This window comes from Podarcis erhardii (genome assembly GCF_964252035.2).
Source record: "Podarcis erhardii genome assembly, chromosome: 11".
Classification (NCBI taxonomy): Eukaryota; Metazoa; Chordata; class Lepidosauria; order Squamata; family Lacertidae; genus Podarcis; species Podarcis erhardii.
This window is the reverse complement of record NC_138501.1, coordinates 26,369,816-26,386,401: the sequence shown is the minus strand read 5'-3', so window position 1 is coordinate 26,386,401 and position 16,586 is coordinate 26,369,816. Positions and strand designations below refer to the sequence as shown.

Genomic DNA, 16,586 nt, shown 5'->3' with positions numbered 1-16,586 from the left:
TTCATATTCTGAGCAAAGTCCTTCAGATAACACAACAAAACCAATAAACAATTACAAGTTATATAATAGCCTTCTATTTAATTAGCCCTTGGCAATTAAAGTTCCCCCAATATATTTTAATTTAATTTTAACATAAGACCACTGTCCAACCAGCAGCTGAAGAAGATTTTTTTTTAAAAAAAAATATGGTTGTTGCTTGGTTGCCTGCCTGAAGAAATCTATTTTTCCTGAACTCTCTCTTTTCCTCTCTCATCCCCTAAACTTGCTTAAACACAACTCATTTATTTAGAAGCTCACCCACACCAAATGAACACACATAGAAAATTATCATGCTCACTGTGGAATTCTGATGGAGCATCTCTGATCCCTGCCGTTTACACACACTGGGTGCTTCCGAGTCCATATGTCTAACAGGGACGACTGCAGGGAGAACAAAGATTTTACGGATGGCTTCTGATGGAGTGCACAGGGGTGTCCTGGGGAAAAAAGTTACCTGCTTTCCCCCAGCACATTTTCCGTATCCCCAATTCTGTGCTACGGAATGCAATCAAAAGCTTGTCTGAGCATAGCCTTAAGCTAACCATCATCACTAATCTAGTCCCAGCACAGTATTTCACATCTTTTATATAAAATTTCAGGCTGGAACCTGGCTGAGGGCTGCTTCATGTGTGATATGGAAGGCTGTCGGCAAAAAGTGTTTCTGTGGATTTGGGGACATGTTTGGGGTTAGTTTGATAATGTGGGGTCAATGCAAGCTTGGCATGCAGCCATGAATACTTCACACATGATCAAGGTGCTCCACATGGAAAGCCAAGTAGGAACGTTAGAGCCTTGGGCTACAGAAGCAATTTTCAACAGCCCTCAGCATCTAGGCTTGAATGTAAAAGACAGACTGGTCATGCCCTCTTCCTCATAACTATAAAAACTGTACACTTCTTTTAGATGGTTGCAGATCTCCTGGTGGCCAAGGTGCACCATGGTCCTTCAAGTCCCCTCACATGAATGGGAGCATCCTTTCAGTATGGGTTTCCTTGCCAACTTAGCTCAGCCAAAATTCTCCATACGGATCTCATACCACCTTACTGAAATTCATCAGGATCATACCATATTGCAGAGCTCAAAAGATGAAAACGTATTAAGCAATAATGAGTAATAATAATAAGCAATCTAATTGCTTAATAACACGAGAAGCTGATATTTGGCATGTAATTAGTTCATTTCATCTCTTTTCTTTAACACTGGCAGGTTCCCCCCTCCCCTTCTCCTGACTTAAATGATATAGAAGAGTATGAAAAAGGGTTCTTTTGAAGCTATATTGTTTTCAGTAATAAGCTGATTTTCCACCAGGTATCAGATTTGCCATTCGGAGATGGCTGCATAACTGGATTTGGCTTTCAGGGCATGACTATAGAAATGAGAGCCATAAGGATTCCCAGTTGTTTTGGCATGACAGCTGTATGGGGTAGAAGGCTCCCCATTTATCATTTTTGTGAAAGCCATATTTCTACGATGGCTGGAACTCCTTGGGGGTATATTGAAACTGACACACAGAGAAGCAGACGGGGGCATTTACCCGGCTACATAACACCAAAGATTTTATTTCTTTTCTTTGCAAGTTCTGGCCTTTTCTATACCCCTCTTTCTAACCACAACAGGCATAGCTGAGCATTGTCACAACAGTAGTCTCAACCCCCTTGAATTAACATTTGGACCCAGGTTTCTTTTTTAACTCTGTCTCCAGTTCATTGTCCAAGAAGAAGCTCAATTTGTTCATTGTTTTTTCTATTATTTATTTTTTAAAAAACTATATTTAAGAAGGGAGACAAGTTCCTGAGCAATGGTTGCCCAGATTTGTACATTCCAATGTATATTTCTAATTTATTTATTTTATCCTATTTAAGATATTTCTTACCTGTCCTTCACCATAAGGTCTAGGGTAGGTTACAACCCTATAATCATATAACACCAAAATCCAATAAAGGAAATTAAAACAAACCAAAGAATGTACAGCAAATAACAGAGGTGGTCTCACAAAAACCACAAATACAAATAGATAAAGAAAAGTATATTCAGCAAACAACAGAAACAATATAATGAGATTGCTGAATAATACCGCTTCATGGCTGGTACTTTGTGGTTCTTGACAGACTTTATCAAATTTATATCAGAGACAATACAGTTCGGAAGGTTAGGGAATTGATAGTTGTTGTTACATGGCAATAGATAAGCTGAAGCATCTCACTAGGAAGTTAAGGCCATTTTGTCTACTTTCAAGTACTTGTATTGGCATGGAAAACATTGGCCCAACTGTGTGATGATGAGGCGTTCTGCATGAACAGCTTTTGGTGTGGTGATAACATCTGTATGGAACCATTTGAAGCATCCAGGTGGTGGCTGTAATCATAATGTTTAAACTGGCTCTCAGGCAGGGCTGGGGAGCCTGTGACTCTCAGATGTTGCAGAGGTTGGCAATGTGAATGGGATTGTGTTGGTCACCTGGCTTCCCAACATGGCATATTGCTGCCACTTCCTGAATTCTCCACAGCCTTGCCCCTCCCCTTCTCAGTAACTGGCAGTACCAAGTCAGTGACACAATCCCACCTGCAGCGCCTGCTACTGACTACAATCCCCACCATCCCCCTAACCATCAGCCCTGCTGTTTGGGACTGATGAGAGTTGGAGTCCAACCACATCTGGGAGGGCATCTGTTCCCCACTCCTGCTCCAGATGACAAGAGGGATTTGATCTGATTTGTGATTTAAGCTGATCAGTTTTAAAGTGATTCTCACCGGTGACACTGCAATGCCATACCTGTGAACTGTTCCAGAAAACTGGGACAGCCCGTTTCCCCCCACCAGAATATGTCAGCCATTTGGAGTACCTTGCCCTTGTGTGATTTGGGACCAAGTTCTCGCCCCCCCCAAAGTGTTTTTTTTTTCTGGGTCCACAATCTCATGTGGTGCCTCAAAACGCTCATGGTTTTTTGCACCATACCTCCTAAAGTGCTATTTTCCAGGTCTGCAATGTGCATTTTTGTTTATTGTGCCAGAAAAAAGTGATTTTTCTGGATCCACAATCTCACGTGGGCCATGTTACTCGCATGGGATTTCAAACCTGGAAGGTGGCGTCCCAGATTTGGGCTGTGCTGGAAGGTATGCAATGGATAAGGCGCTCTAACATGAAAGTACTGGCATCTTTTCTTCCTATTCACCTTTCATTTTGAAAATGAACTTTCTTTTCTTTAGTGTGCTACCAGTCTGGGGGAAATGTGTGCTACTAGTCTGTGTAAATGTTTTGACACTTTCCTACTAGATGCCTTTTTATGTATATAAAATAATTGCTTTACCCTCCTTCACATTATAAACCTGTGACAAACTGTATATACTTCAACAAAACTGTTTTATTTCCCCCCCTTGTGTTCTCTCTGATATTTCAGCTAACTCCTTTGATTTTACATACTTCAAAAGTCCACTGTGGGGGAAGATGCTTTGTTCTTTCTTCATTATTTTGCCTAAGAAGAGAAAGCAAAGAAAATAGAGTAAAAAATTCACAGACCTGCCCATGATGCCTTTTCTTGGGAAAAAAATTATATTGCTACTTTCCTAATTTTTCCTAGAATTGGCATCTCCCCCCCCCCTTTCTTTTTGTTCTTCTTTAACAATGAATAATGGAGCAATATTTCCATGTGATGCTAAGAGGTGATCCTTATGACCCCAAATTTGCCCTCAGCGTATGATGAATTCTAAGGGGCACACAACTAGTTGAGAAATGACTGTCTGATTGTTCAGTCTTGCAAACAAATAAATTATCAGCACATGATATAGTGAGCAACAAATAATGCTGATACTTAGAAACTTGAGTTGGATGAATTTGAGCTGCCAAGATATCATTCATTAACAATTTCAGTATGTGGACTCCTTTAGTATATGAATTGGTGTCCCCACTACTGAAGGCAGTTGCTCCTTTTTAGGACTCCACTTTATTCAACAGTGGGATGTATACAGCACAAAGCTTGGGTTTCCGTTTTTGGGTACTTTTAAGGTACTTTGCTACTCTTAAGGTGCTTTAAGTTACCTTAAGGTACTCTTTCCCAGACTTGAACAAATTTTGTCCATGATGCCTATTATTACTCAGAAATTACTCAGTAATTATTTTTCTACCACTTTTCTATCCAAAGGCCACCTAAGTGGTGCACAAAAGTTAATTGAAACATAAAAATTAAAATAAAATACAAGTTATAATCAATGAAGTAAAACACTGAGGGCTGTATTCAGTGAAATAATTGCACTTGTGCATGTACTATTGCTTGCCCTTCTTCCCTGCTCCTACCATCCCCAGATATACTCCACGCAGTTGGAGGGAAATCCCAGAACAGATTTAGGGAAGATACAATGGGAGAACATTTTGTTGCACAAGGAGAGGTCCTTGTGCTGATGGAATCTTGGCCTCAGCACTACATTGAATACAACCCTAAGAAAATCAACATGTCAAGGATGTCTGTGGTAGATGAATAAGGGAGGCTGGAACAATTCAGATCAGGAAAAGCAGGTGAAGAAGCCAAGCATACCTTTCAGGGAAGCACATTCCAAACTATAGGTGCCACAATTCCCAGGACCCTAGTTAAACCCAGCACTGTGAACTGGGGTTGGAATTGGGTTAGGAATCAATGGAACATTATTTATTTACCGGTAACTCTTTTCTAAACTGCCCTTTATAATTCCAGAGTGGCTCACAACCTTACATTCCACTAAAATCAGCACAGTGGGATGCAATAATATATAATAAAACATATCAACATTCACAGTGGACCCGTCAATTATTTCAATAAGCCTGGGATTAATAACCAGTAATGGCTAGGTGGAGGACAATTATTTAGGAGATATTGGAAACTCATTGGAGTTGGTGCTTGCCTTATTACGGAGGGGAGTTGATTCCATAAACCGGGTACCACAATGGAAACCTCCCCCAGGTGGCAACAAAACCAAGAGGACCTCCTTCAAAGATCTCAATATGAACAAATAAATCTAGATATTTAAGGTGTGTGAATGTATATATAAAACTTTACATCAGAATCCATTAAATAAATAAAAAACTACTCAGCTGGGGTTAACAGAACAGACATTGGTACTAAAACACAAAATAATGGACTGTGAAAACTATTGAAATTCATTCCTAATGCCAGCAAAGATTCCAGAACCCACATTAAACCACTGCTTTGGGGCAACCATAAACATGGTGCTAAGTGAAAGCAGTATTGAAACAAGAACTACTACAAAGGTTTCGATTAGGTACTAAAATGAATCCATTGTGGGAAGTGATACAGACAAAAGAAATCCACAACAAAAACAGACATGCAAGTAATGATTTCGGAGCAGCTCGAGAAACCAAAATAATGTCATCTTTCTGACAAGAATAATCGCCAACACGTTTTAATCAAGGAATTCACTAGCTCAAATGGTTTTGAGTGGTGGAATGCAGTTACGTCATCGGCTAATTGAGTCCTTTGCTGCACATCTTGCACAACTGCTTTACTACATAGCCACATGGAACTCATTTTTGTGGGTTCAGACATTCCCCCAGTTTGTGCTACCTAGATATAATGGGCTGCCAAGCCAATTTTCTAAGCCACAATGTGAACTACTGCTGCTACTGCTACTTTTCGTTGTTGTTGTTGTTGTTGTTGTTGTTGTTGTTGTTGTTAACTTTTAACAGCTTGATCCTATACTTGTAGCTGACTGGCTGAAGTCACTTCCGAGGGAAATGTGACTGTTTATGCTTACCCTAAGCCTTCCATGTCTTTAATTGCTTTCCTGAATCTTCAAGTCACTTCTCAAAACCCGTCTAATCCACAATACCAAGAAATGAAAATATATTTTCATGTCATAAAAAAAAGAACAGTTCACAAGTTTATCAACAGCAGGCTTGCTGACATCAGGAATTTGTGTAACTATTTGCTTCATCCCACTCTCGCTGCCAGCCCCTGGACATGGTTTTTTCCAAGTTGATACCCATGATGAGCTCTTGTCAAGTTAGCGGTTGTTAAAGACGTTTCTTTGGCTAACGGGCCTTATATTTTGCTGATGCTAAAATAAGAGTAACTCTTAGGGTAAAAATGATATGTATTAATCTTCAACTGTTTCAGATCTAACCTGCAACTTGAAACCTACTTTTGATTCTTAAGTGTATATCTCTTTCTGCAATTCCTGGTAGAATTGTGAGGTAGAAAGGCGGGCAAAATTATTGTCTGATATCTTTAGTGGTTGTATTAAGAGAGGTGGGTTTTCTGCCCTCATTTGGGCCTGGTCTTGCATTCACCTTCTCCTTCCCTCCAAAATGATATGCTGCCACTGGTGTGATACCTTATGTAATGTTGAGGAACAACTATTTGTGAGTAAGATGCAGTTCCAGGAAAAAGCTGTCTACAAAATAATTAAACAGAACAAAAGGATTAACAGATGTTTTTCAATACCCAACCTGTAATATATATTCCAACACTTTTGGAAGAAGAAGTACTGGAAAGGTTGTGTAAGATCTTTGGACACGCTTGGGGAAACAAGACCAAGCATTTCTGAATATTTTTCAGATAAACTTCCCAGTTTATTTTGCATTCAACCAAGGAGCAAGCTTGTATCATATTGGTAATTGTTTCAGAATTTGCACGCTTTCCATTTTGGAGCAGGAAATTCACTGTTTATTTGCCTACTCAGAAACTAGTGAGTGATGACTTAAAGGGGTATGATAGATGCCCTCTTGGAAAAGACTCATTTGTTGAGTTGAATTATGTTGAAGTATGTGTGAAAAGTTGCATTTTCACTCTTCACAAGAGGCAAATGTATGGTTTTAATTACTTTCCAGGCATTTATCCTGTGGCTGAAATATTTGAATCCAGTCTCTGGGCCTGAGTGCCAATGCCCCATACTAATTTGCTGTAGCCTTCGTTTCAGTATTTCACATCCCCCCCTCCCCACATGGTCGGTCCAGGTGCAAGCTGAAGTCGATAAAAGCTGGCAGCATTTGTTTTATTGTGAACCTTATTCAGCCTGATATTTAATTACGTTTCCATGTGGATTTGTAATGTGGATTAATAGTTTTATTGTAAGCCTGCGATTAGTTTCTGTTTGTTCTAATTTCTGTTTGGCTCTCTTGACCTTGAGGTGAAAATCCCCCACACAGAGAAGATGTATTCCCTCAATTTAATGCCAGTCTGAGGTGTTTCTCCTGCATCATCAGATCAATGAAAAGTAAATAGCCTACACTTCTTGTTTCACAGTGCAGTATTGATCTTTCTTCAGCTTTTGCTTCCCTTTTTTTTCCCTGCGTCTTGTGTCTTTCAACCCCTGGGACCAAAGTGATTGCCATAGATTGGACAAGCTAACAAGCGCATGATAAGGAACTAGTGTTTTGTGGTATTCTCGCATACACATGCTTGGTATATAAACCCAGACTTCTCTGCATTGAAAGAGAGGTGCCATTTTGTGTATGGCACAAGTCGCTGTGAGAGACAAACCAGAGGGAAAGCAGTAGAACAACAGAGGATTTAATTCTTCACACCAGTCTTTTATTTTTGCAGCTGGTGCCAAGCATGGTAAGGACATCCCTGGACATTACTTAAGACAAGAAGCCCTGTGGGGAACGTTGTAAGCCTTTTCTTGCCTTGGTGAACATATGGGACTCTGGCAGCTTGGAAGGTAAGTCTGAACTTGAGACGGTAGTGACCATATTTTCATTTTTGTCAAGCACTGTTTGAATGCTGGCTTTCAACATCCTGTGTCACACATGTTACAGGCTGTGCTTTGAAGTTACTAACAAAGATGGTTCTTTTTTTTCTTATTGTAAGTAAAAGATGGGATTCCCATTGCTTCTCAGAAGTTTGTTTTGTTTGATTGTTTGGGGTTTTTTAAGAAAAAGAATGGGTTGATTTTAGGGAGGAGAAATGCATTCACTTGCCTTCTAAATGTATAATGTAATGGAAATACCATACTTTGTAAATCTAAGTGCATACCTCTCTTCAAGTCTGTTCAAGCTGTGATATTATACACACTGTGCTATCTACACACACACACACACACACACACACACACACACACACACTATGGGCCCTTCTCTCTCCAAAGTGTTCTTTGGTACACACACAAAATGGATAAATGAATAATGGATAGCATATCACATACTATGCAATCTGTTGTTTCCTTCAAATTGGTAGATATTTGGGCTGTGCTGATCTGTAGTTTTCTAACATTTCTTTCGGTTTGTGGGAATACAGTTGTTCTCTCTAAAGGTGCTTATTAGTCATGAGTGCCATTGACTGCTGCTGGAAGAGAAATAAATGTAAATATAAATAAGTAATTCATCCTCAAGTTACTTTTCACCTCCCCTTTCAGACACTCTGCTAGAGCAGGTGTGAGGATATTATCATACTAGTTCCCTGACAGTAATCACAGATGTGCTAGTGTAGATGTAGTGAAAAGTTACTATTTTCTGTCTAATCAGTGAGGTTGTAGCCTTTTGTATATTAAGCACTGGAACATGTGCAGGGGCTTGTCACACTGCTTTCTTTTGTAATACTTAACACGTTCTCTGAGCTCCACACAATTGCACACAAGCATTCCCTTCTGTAATTATTATTGCTGAGAATATCCGGATATACAGTCAGTACAATGTCCCTTGGACACCACTGCAATGCGGGTTACTGGACAGTATTTTCAGCAGTGCCATGGACAATGCAAGGTGTTACCTTTGTTATTTGAGTTGTTAAAAACAGAAAACATTGCACATGTCTCAAATTATATCTAATGCTGGAGCTCTTTCTTTTGAAGCACTGTGACATTTTTCACTTCTTGGAGCGAGGTGCTTGTTCTCACCTGAGCTATTATGTAATCCTCAGGGTAACCCCACTCCTGATTTGAACACTATTAATTTTCTATTATAGCATGCTAAAGATGTTCTGCAGTGTGGCACTCACCTGCATTATTGAGTCAATGACCAATTGCAGAGTTGCTTGGTGCTGGTTGGGGCTTAACTCAACCCTTCGGGATCTCATTTATTATTTGCAGATATTGATTTTTTTGTGGGGGAGGGGGAGCAAGAAGTGTGACTCTAATACTGACTTAGACCTAGACTTACAGCTGTTAACACTTAATGGTCTGGTGATTAAACAAGCCCTGTGTGAAGCTTGCACGTTTATGAAGACTACTGATGCACAAATAGATTATCCCATTCATTTGTTTTGTGACATTGGGGTGAACAATGCCTTTTGTTGTTGTTCTTTTGGCAATAGTTAAAATCTAATGTCCACTGTTTCTTCCCCAAATATTCTCTCGGCAGAAGACTATTAAATTGAGGGTGGAATGACCACTATATATTCAGTTTATACAAAATGAAATTATGCTAGAAAGAAAGCTTCTTGTTCAAAGTTAGCCAACATGGTGCCTACAGAGGTGGTTGGACTACATCTCCCATCAACCCCAGCCAGCATGGCCAATGGTCAGAGATGATGAGTGTTGCCATCCAACAACATCTGAAGGGCACCACAGTGTCTATTCTTGTTCTAGTCAAATAATGACTGCATCAAAACAAATTTTGAGCTTTATGTAAGCTAGGATCTTTGAAAATAAATTCCTAATTCAGTGTCAATATGGGCATACCAATCCTGACCACTGTAATTGTGGCATGTGCTAGGATAGAAGCAGGGGTGTCAACTTGAATAAAATACTGGGTGGGGGAGGTAAGCCCTGCCCCACAAAATCAATCACATGTTGTGGTGCATGGACACCATCTGAATGGCAATGCCCATCAACTTTGGGGGGTCTCCAGCACCCTCAAATACTTTATTGGGGGAGCAAAGGGCCCTTGCCTCCTAGGAGTTGGCTCCTATGGATTTAAACATACTGCTGGTCCCTCCTTGTATGACAAATGAACAGTTTTGGAAATTGTTCTCAAAGCCTGTCCTGAGTGCCAATGGGCATAAAGGCATGCAGGTATTAATATGGTGGTTGGTCCAGGGAATGAAGATGAATGATGCAGGTCTGTGCACATCTACACACATCTACACACACACACACACACACACACACACGAGTTTGGGGCTGGTGTTTCTTGCAGTCCAATCTCTTGGAAAGAGCTTTGCAATAAGTCAGGATCTAGGAAGGTGCTAAGGACAAACAACAGGAGAGAGATGTTGCATTCATGCCCAGCTTGTAGCATCTGAAAGACATTCAGCTGACCAGAGTGCTAGACAAAATGGATCTTTGGTGCAAGCTCCCAATGCCCCTTTCAATCAGCAGTTCAAACTCAGTAGCTGGAAGCATCTTAAGAAGAGACTTTAATGTTACACTTCCAAACTCTATCCATACCACATTTCACAACAGCACACTGAAGTGCAGATTATTAAACCACACTGTAACTGTAGCTCTGTGTGTGGAATAGGGATCTCCTGAAAACTCTCAGGACCCTTAACAAACTACAGTTCCCAGGATTCTTTGGGGGAAACCAAAGTAGAATATGAGTGCTTTAAATGTATGGTGCGACTGTGGCCTTCAACTCAGCTGCTAGCAAGGTTGAAACCACAGAACTTCACCAGGGCCTGTTTGTGAACAGCATTCAGTGTATTGAGCCATTTTAAGCCCAATGTTGTTTCCTACTCATGCAGCCAGGAGTTTCACAATTGTGTGGCTACAAACAAGACTGCATAACAAACCAAAAGTCATTGCTTCAGCAAAATAAGCATTCATTTCCCCTGAGTGGAGCAGGTGTGGCTTTGATTCCTCCCCCCTCATCCTACTTTCTGGTAATCAGCAGCATTTGTGGCTAATTCTCTCTAAATACTCACTTTGTTCTTTGACTAGTAGTCTACCCATTCACAGCCAAATGGAGCTTTAGAATTATTTTTCTGCCCACTGTTCAAATTATAGTATATTTCAACGCATTTGTTATTACTGTGTTTAATGAAGAAGCAACTGTGTATTAATTGCAAATTTCATTTACTTCCATGGAGTGATTATGCAAATAGGGATTTAGTCATCCTAGGCACCTATTATGAATGGGATTAGCCATGGGTGATGGGGTTCAGAGTTAGGTCCCATCTTTCTAGCATAGCCATACCATTCAAGTGTTATGATCAAATGTTAAGCTACCATATGAAGAGGTCCATTGGGGATGAACATCATCGTTTCAGCCCCTCTCCAGATTGTTGAGGGCGACTTTCTGAAGCAGGGAGCCAAAACGCCCTGAGTTTAAACACATGTGGAGAGCTTTTACCAGTGCACAAGATGCTGTCCCCCACTGCTGACAGTCACTTTCCACAAATAGGTGTATGACTGGGAGAGTGATGGAATGGAGTTAGCATACCTATCGTCATTCCCCATCCCCCTCTACACATAATAACTTAAGACTTGATTATAATGTTTGAAGATGGAAAGGATAATGATGAGTATCCTGGTAAGAAAAGTGATTAGTTCACAAAAAGGCATCATCAAACTATAATGGATAGATTTCTTTGGGGACCATGGATAGCAGCACTGAATACTCGTACGTTTGTTTGGAAGTCAAGGGCCAAAATGCTGCTTTCTAAAAGTAACATTTTGGCCATGTAAGACCATTTAGGTCTTATTCAGTTCACTTGGCCTATTGTGTATGTCGTTACTAGAATGAAATGGAGCAGTTCACTCAGCACTGACCTGCTGCTTGTCACCCATCCATCACTGTTCTTCTTCATATGATCAGGCGGGATATTTCAGAAGACATAGAGAGCAACTGTTCTTTATACAAGTCCCGGGGTTGTTTCTCTTTCAACATTTGATGCACCTAGTAAATAAAAACATGAAGAATTCAGAATTGTTCATCCTGCTAACCCTATCAGTATTCTGTTGCTATAAATATTAATTGCCCGGGCAACAGGGAGGTTCATAGAACATTAGGTCAGGTTGTCATATATATTGCAGACACGGGTAACTGAATGAAATGTAGCACACACTAATGATCAAATTTATCTCTGCAAAATGTATCAAAGAATTAGGTTGGGAACCCCCAGTTTTAGGACGGGGTGACAGTAGGAATTAATTGAAATTACTTCTCAGGGCAATACATATCACTCTGTTACCTTTTTATATATAAATAATTCCCCTAGTCACTTTATTTGCAGACTAACAAATAATGTTTATTGAGAAAAACTAGAGAGAAGAGTATAAGTGAAGTCTTATACCGTAGCTTATAATGGTCAGATCACTAGAATTCCGTTTTGTCTCTTTCTAGCAAAAAGAATAATTTCAGGTCATCCCCTCCACAACTGACTGCATATAAAAAAGCTAGGGGCAAGCTAAATACTTACCTATGCAGAGCAAGTGATTGTGGCTTAGGCTTTCTAATTGGATCGAAGCTGGTTTGAGGGGCGAAGCACATCAAACAGCAGTATTTGTCAAGGAACTACAAGACTGATAAGGGTTGTGGCTAACATCAAGTGAATGCATCATGTGAATCTACAAGTGGGGAAAACTGGAAGCAGAATACATAGCAATGTGAACCCACAGTGATGGGTGTGATTGTGCCAGTCTTCTTATACTCCACTGTTGTCCCTGTATAAGTATATACAGGGCTCCTTGGTTCTCCAGCAACAAATAGACTTCAGCCACAGTCCTATGAATGCTAAACTTGAGTAATCAGCACCAAATACAGCAGGCCTTATGTCTGAGTTGCTTACATTGTTTGTTTCCTGCCATGCACTTCATTTCTTGAATTTGCCCTGTCTCAACCAGTCTTGCTTTCTTCTGTACTGGTGCTTTATCTTGTGTAGCCTAGACATGGCAAATGTATTATCTTGGTCATGAAAACCACTGCCTGATTACACCTTTGTATGTATATCAGTCTTATTTTGTGAGTTCCTTTTCCACTCCTATTTTTACAGGCCCCGCCTCCTTAATCGAGCAATTCATAGCTTTCATTACAGAAATGACTTCATGTTGACGACGGTTTGCATTACTGCTGATCATACAATACGTCTTGTGTGGGTTTATGTAGCTGAGGAAACAGGGATGTCCAGGGGTGCCAACTTGAATAAAATATTGAGGAGGGGGCAGGTAAGCCCTGCCCCACATAATCAATCAGAAGATGTAGCATGCATACACCATTTGAATGACAATGCCTATCAACTTTTGATGCTCCTGGCCCTCTCAAATATTTTTATTGGGAGGAGATCAAAGGGACCTTGGCTCCTGGGAGTTTGTTCCTATGGGGATGTCCTGTTTCCTTAAAGTGGAGATTGGCAGGCTTGAAGTTAAAGCTCTCTAGTCACATTGTATGGAATTCTCACAGTTTGGAAAACTGTGTGTACATTCGTGTGTACATTCATAATAACTTGCTTGGGAGAAACTGCCAAGTGATGGAAGAAAGGTAGTATTACAAACATTAAAAGAAGATCACATTTTGATCAAATGTCCTATAATTTTTTCCCCCCCAGCCACTGGAAGCTGGTCTTGTAGTCCCTTTTCTGCCTTTGCCAAGATATACATTGTGGTGTAGTATGAGTGTGGATCAACTCACACAGCCACAATCAACTCTGTGGTGAGAAAATGGTCTTACGATCTCACCATTAGGCTGTAAACTGATTGAAACACAGTGATTTATTGATGTACAAACAGATAATGAATTGATAATTCTCTTAAGTGCTCATTAACCCACACCAAACTGGCTATGTTATAATTATTTTCTTTCTATTAATTACCTTTGTTATCTGCACTGGGAGAAGGGGGGGGGACAAAGCAAGATGCATATCTGAAGAGAAGAATGTTATTGAAGAAGAAAGATTTTTGGTTACTCAATAATGCACATTTAACTACAGTTCATTAAATTCAGATGATTCTTCATATTGTTGAAATGCTTCAGCTTAGCTAATTGATTTCCTGAATGCAGTTCACTTCGAACCACTTATCATTTCCAGCAGAATGTTTAGAGCTAACATTTTTAAAAGGATGCCTTTGGAATTATGAGCAACAAGGGATGCTACAGGCACAATTTGGATGCCAAAGAGGACCAAGTGTATATTCTAGCTAAACAGAGGTGCATACAAAGATGTGGGTGTTTTGAATCCTGTTGTTTTTTAGCACCAAAGATAAAATGCTCTCTGACTGCCAGGTTACCGGTGATAGTTGTTATCAAGGACACTTAAATCCCACAGAGCCCAGAAAGAAAAGTCTTGATAACACTTCACTAAGCCAACTGAACAAAAACAGTATATAATCTGAGGAGAATGGAACAGAGAGGTTTTGTCTTTCTTAGTCCCGGTCTTGTACATAGCAGTTATGTAAGAATAACAGCCATGGTAGTAGAGCTATGTGCACTCAAGCAAGTGGACCCCTCAATGAGAATTGATGTCATGCCTAGTCATGGCCTGGAAGTAGACATGGAGTCCTTGGTGGATGAACCAGCAGCCCACAGCCTGAGGATCTTGAGTCAGGACCCCCTGAATCCAATGTTAAGGATCCCTTTGAGGGCACTTCTGGGTTGATACCTGATGAAATACCCCTGAAGCTGTCAGAGAAGTGCCTCTGCTCCTGTCCTCAAGAGAGCCAGCAAAGGTTTTGGGTCCAGACTGAAGAGCAGCAGCACAATATGCATCAATGCACCCAGAACCATCAGTGCACTCAATGATACTTTACTGCCGACAGCTGTGGTTAGGAAGCCAAAGTATATAAAGCCTTCCTCTTGAGTCTTCCAGTTGCAACAAACAGCATGGGTCTCTGGCTCCTTCATCCCTACAGTCTTGTTCCTGGCTCCTGACTCTAGTTCCTCCTCCTCACTGTGCTGTACCTTGTGGAATACCTTGTGATATTGACCTTGGACTGCTTCCTGACCTTCCTCTGGATCATGTTTGGAATTATAATGCATCCATGTGTCTGCTGTCGGTTGGTTAGGACTCCTGTGGTGCACTCCCTGTGTTGGTAAGTACTTTAGTGAGATGCTTACCCTTCCTGGGAATTGAAACCTAGCCCCTGAGAGCACCCCTTGGTGCATGGCATCCAAGTGCATCTACTTACAGATGATGGGTGGGAGGATTCACCCAAAGGGATACTGTGTGGATCAATAACCACACTTCTTTCATGGATGTTTTCTTCTTCACTTGGATCACTCTCACTAGTTTGGGGGCCAGTCTTCAGAAATAGTTTTCAGAAATCTCAGATCCCTTCCACAAATATTTTTAAATATTATATTTTGACCCTGCTTTTCAGAAAAATATTGTCTCCCACAGTGGCTTACATCCATTAGGAAATGAGATCCAGGCCCCTTTGTAGTTTACAAACAAAAACTGCAATAAGCACAAGGAAGAAAGGGAAGGGAAATGGTACAGCAGCTGAATCAGTTTGATGATGTTAAGAAGAAGAGTTTGGATTTGATATCCCGCTTTATCACTACCCAAAGGAGTCTCAAAGCGGCTAACATTCTCCTTTCTCTTCCTCCCCCACAACAAACACTCTGTGAGGTGAGTGGGGCTGAGAGGCTTCAGAGAAGTGTGACTAGCCCAAGGTCACCCAGCAGCTGCATGTGGAGGAGCAGAGATGCGAACCTGGTTCACCAGATTACGAGTCTACCGCTCTTAATCACTACACCACACTGGATAAAAGGATGAATTGAGAACACAGCCATTTCCATTCAGTTGGTGCTGGGGTGGCTAACCTGTACCTTTGCAGATGCTGCTGAACTCAAATACCCATTGGGTGCAGCCAGTCTGGCCAGTGGTCAGGAATAAAGGGAGCTGCAGCTTAGCATAATTTGGAGAGCCACAGGGTCTCCATCCCTGAATCAGATCCTGGGCTGATATTCCTTTGTTACCTTTCTCAGTTGGCTGAAAGTGCAAAGCTACTTGGTGGCCCTTTGTCCTCTGTTTCTGGTACAGACCAGAGTGTCCTTCTCCTCCTTTCTGCAGTTCCAAGTCAGCAGACAGGTAGCTAGAGCAGAGTTCATTCTGGCAGGGAGATTTAAAACCGCTGTATTCATCATCACATTTATAGTTGGTTCATAATTACTACAGGAGCAATCTTTCAGAACTTCCAAAGTTCAGTGCTCATAGACAAGATATTGGAATGCATTTACTAATTAAATTTGCTGTATTAAAAATCAATTAGATTAAATTTAAACAAGCTCAGTTTAATTAACAGTTGGAGTGTAAGTCAAGATTGAGTTTCTGATGAACATTTAATTCAGTTGTTATTGTACTCAAGTACTTTTTCATGCCTTAATTATCATGAACAACATATATCTGTTCTATAGCAGTCGTTGAAGCTGTCTTCTTCAATCAGCTGGTCAGCTTCTTTCTCACATATACATGCATCACCCAAAAATGATCTCTGACCATGCTCTGAACAATTTGTTCTAAATTAGCAAAGCCATGACAAAATGAGATTTGTCTTCTCAGAAATTCTTACAACAACCCTATATTGTAGTCGTGACAGGGGTGTTCACATGTTGCATTTAATGAATGTGCAATCTGTGTACCAAAACATTTGAGCTGTACACTTGTGCAGTTATTCCCCTGTGAAGTTCAGTGAGTGTACAGTGTGTATACCCATGTACACAATAGCTGAGCTATAAAAATCAGC

At 40.6% G+C, this 16,586-nt stretch overlaps 2 long non-coding RNA genes across 3 annotated transcripts in view; one reads left to right on the top strand and one right to left on the bottom strand.

Annotated features, from left to right (window-relative positions):
• The window catches only part of LOC309352216, a 450,312-nt gene that overhangs the window by 277,122 nt on the left and 156,604 nt on the right, over positions 1-16,586 (top strand). For both annotated transcript variants that reach the window (XR_014161138.1, XR_014161139.1), the window contains exon 6: positions 7,571-7,688. This is a non-coding gene — a long non-coding RNA (uncharacterized lncRNA). The remainder of the gene's footprint in view (positions 1-7,570; positions 7,689-16,586) is intronic.
• Positions 3,381-11,848, bottom strand: LOC309352224. The gene is made up of 3 exons (XR_014161158.1): positions 11,676-11,848; positions 8,172-8,308; positions 3,381-3,511 (listed from the first exon to the last, which is right to left on the bottom strand). It is a non-coding gene; the product is annotated as an uncharacterized lncRNA (long non-coding RNA).